Here is a 3506-nt window from a genome sequence, read left to right on the forward strand (position 1 = left end):
TTATTTTATATTTTTAGACTATGCAGTTCAGGCTGGCCTTGTGCTCACTTTTGTAGCCTCCAGGCTGGTCTCAAAGGCACAGAGATCCTCCTGGCTCAACCTCCCAAGTGCTGGCATTCCAGGCATGCACCAGCACGCCTGCCTGGTTCCGGGACTGCATGGTCAGCACCTGCATCCGGGCCCAGACGACACCAGCACATGGGCGGGGGATTGAATTTTGGTCCTTGTGCTTGCCAGGCAGGCACTTGTGCCTCTGAGCTTTCCCTTTGGCCCCATCCATTTCAAAATTCTAATGAATTGGTTTTTTTTTTTTTTTAAGAAATAGGAAGGTCTAATCTAAAATTCATATGGAATGTCAAAGGACCCAGAATAGCCTGAAGAATCTTAAAAATGAACAATGCTAGAAGACTCACACTTCGATTTTTTCAAAACTTACTACAAAACTACAGAAATCAAAACACTGTGGCACAGGCATGAAGATAAATATGCAGATCATTAGAATAAAATAGAGCCCAGAAATAAATTCTCACATATACAGTTAAACACTTTCTAATAAGGGTACCAAGATCACATGATGGGAAAAGACAGTCTTTTCAACAAATGGTGCTGGAGAAACTAAAAATCCACATACAAAAAGAATGAGGTTGAACCTGATAGGTTGTGGCTAGTATGAATTGCTAAAATCATCCTGGGGGTCATCTAATATGGCTGAAGCCCTTAAAATAAAGCCCATCTTCCCCAAGACCACCTCCCCCTTCTTCTCCAACTTATCCCAGGACGTAATTTACTTTCACCCTTCCTGCCCCGTCAGGGAATACCCCAGTCAGCTCCGTCAGGTATATCTAAACATCCCCTTCAAACTCCACCCCTGGCAAAAGGCCCTGAAAGCCTCAGCATCTGTTTGTTCCAATTGAGAGAAAACTCCTCATCCTTCCCCACATTCTCTGCTGTGTCCTCAAACAAAATAAAGCCCCTTTCCCTTTTTCCTTCTGCCTGTTTCTCTGCTGTGCTGGTTCACCTGAAAACACCTATCAGAACCTTTACATCATACAGAAAAACTGATTCCAGGGGCCGCCGAGATAGCTCACCAGTCTAAGCACCGCCTAGGCAAGTGCAAGGACCTGGGTTCAATCCCCTGAACCACATGCTCTGCCAGCCCCACGCCAATGCATGGAGCAGGCCACCAAGACCGGGTGTGGTGGCACACACTGTAATCTTAGTGGCGGGGAGACTGAAACAAGAGGATCACTATGAGTCCGAGCTGTATAGCAAGACTCTACCAAAAACCAAAACAAAACACCCGATTCCAGATGGGTCAGAGATCTGAAAATAAGGACAGGGTGAAGGCTTCACTACACTGTATTATTTCTTCGATGTGACACAAAAGGCACCAACAACAAAAAGAAAAAAGACAATTTATGAAAAAAAATTTTTTTACATCAGAGACAAAAATTCAACCTATGAAGTGGGAGGAAATATTCACAAATCTCTGATAAGAGATTAATATCTGGAACACTGTATAGAGGATTGCTCAAACACAACCACAAAAATAAAAAGACCCAATTCAAACATCAGCAGAGAATTTGAATAGACATTTTTGCAGAGAAGCATGAAAATGGCCAGTGAGCACATGGAAAGATCCTCAACACTGGTCGTCATTAGAAAATGCAAATCATGCCAGGAAGCTAGCTCAGTGGCATAAGCACCTGCTTGGCAAATGTAAGGTCCTGAGTTTGATCCCTGGTACCAAAGACAAGAAAATGCAAATCAAAGCCACAGTGAGATATCACTTTCTATGCACTAGGATAACTAATTCATAAAAAGAAAGCTGATACTTGTTTAAGATGATATAGAAAATAGGGGCCTGGCAAGTGCAAGGACCCAGGTTCAATCCCTGGGACCTCAAGCATGCTGTACTGGCCACCAAAACTAGGTGTGGTGGTGCATGCCTGTAATCCCAGTGCTGGGGAGGCTGAGACAGGAGGATCGCTACAAGTCTGAGCTGCATAGTGAGATTCTGTGCCAAATAAATAAATAAATAAATAATTTAAAAAATAAGAAAAAAGAAGAGAAATCATTGTACCTTCCTGGTAAGAGTGTAAGGTGGGATAGCCACTATGGAAAAGAGTATAGCAACCCCTCATTAAATACAGAATTATCATATGACCCAGAAGTTCCCCTCCTACATATTCAAAAGAATTGGAAACAGCTACTCAAATAAATATTTGTACATGAGTGTTTATGGCAGCTCTATTCATTATACCCAAAAGATAGAAACAATTCAAATATTTATCAACAGATGGCCAGAGAAAGAAACTGTGGTATATGCATGCAGTGGAATATCACTTAATCATGAAAAGAAAAGTATAGTTGGCTTTTCCTCATGGTGGATTCAGCCAATTACAGATTGAAAATACTGGGAAAAAGACTGTGTCTCCCTGGCAAGAGTGAGGTCCTGAGTTCAATTCCCAGTACAAAAAAAAAAAAGGCAATCTTACCTCTATAGAACATGTCCTGATTTTTGTCACCAGCCCCTAAACAATACAGTGTAACTTTTTTTTGCATAGTATTTACATTTTATTAGTTATTATATATAACTTGGAGTGATTTAAAGTATACAGGAAGATGTGTGTACAGGGCCAGTGAGATAGCTCAGCAGACTAAGGAGCCTGCTTAGGCAAGCTTAAGCAAGCGCAGGGACTACGGTTCGGTCCCCAGCACCACATGCTGTGCCCGCCCCTCCCCCAGGGCAGGCTGAGCTCACAGAGTCCAGGTGTAGTGGCACATGATTGTAATCCCAGTGCTGGGGAGGCTGAAAACAGGAGGATCACTATGAGTATGAGCTGCATATTGAGACCCTGTAACAAACAAATACATTTTTTAAAAAAGAAAAATATGTATAGGTTATATGCCAATACTCAGCTAACTAAATTACTTAATGTATATTTATTTTTGGTTTTTTGAGACAAGCTCTCACTACCCACCCCAGACCAGTCTTGAACTCATGGTGATCCTCCTGCCTCAACCTCCAAGTGCTGGAATTACGGGCTTGTGCCACCACACTTGGCACAAAGCCAATTTTATTTTATTTTATTAATTTTTTTGGTGGAACCGGGGATTGAACTCAGGCCCTTGTACTTGCAGGGAAGCACTTATTCCACTGAGCCATCTCCCCGGCCCCAACAAAGCCAATTTTAAAGGGGACTTGGGTAAGCCAGTGGTTGGTATTCTTTGGAGGCTCTGCAGATGGAGACTGCCACATTGTTATGTGCCAGGATATGGCTGGTTTGAAAACATGTTAAGTATCAAATATTATATATAAAGAATCACCTTCATGTGATTTCCTTGGTAAGAAATCTCCAGAATAGTAAATTGGTGGTCTCTGGGATAGGGAAGAGGGAGCTGGGGAGTGGGTACTTAATGTCTCTGGGGAGTTCTTTGGGGTACTGGAAATGTCTGGGAATAACACAGTGGAGCTGTTACACAACACTGTGAGTGCGCTAGAT

Source organism: Octodon degus, unplaced genomic scaffold (genome assembly GCF_000260255.1).
Source record: "Octodon degus isolate 3935 unplaced genomic scaffold, OctDeg1.0 scaffold00035, whole genome shotgun sequence".
Lineage (NCBI taxonomy): Eukaryota > Metazoa > Chordata > Mammalia > Rodentia > Octodontidae > Octodon > Octodon degus.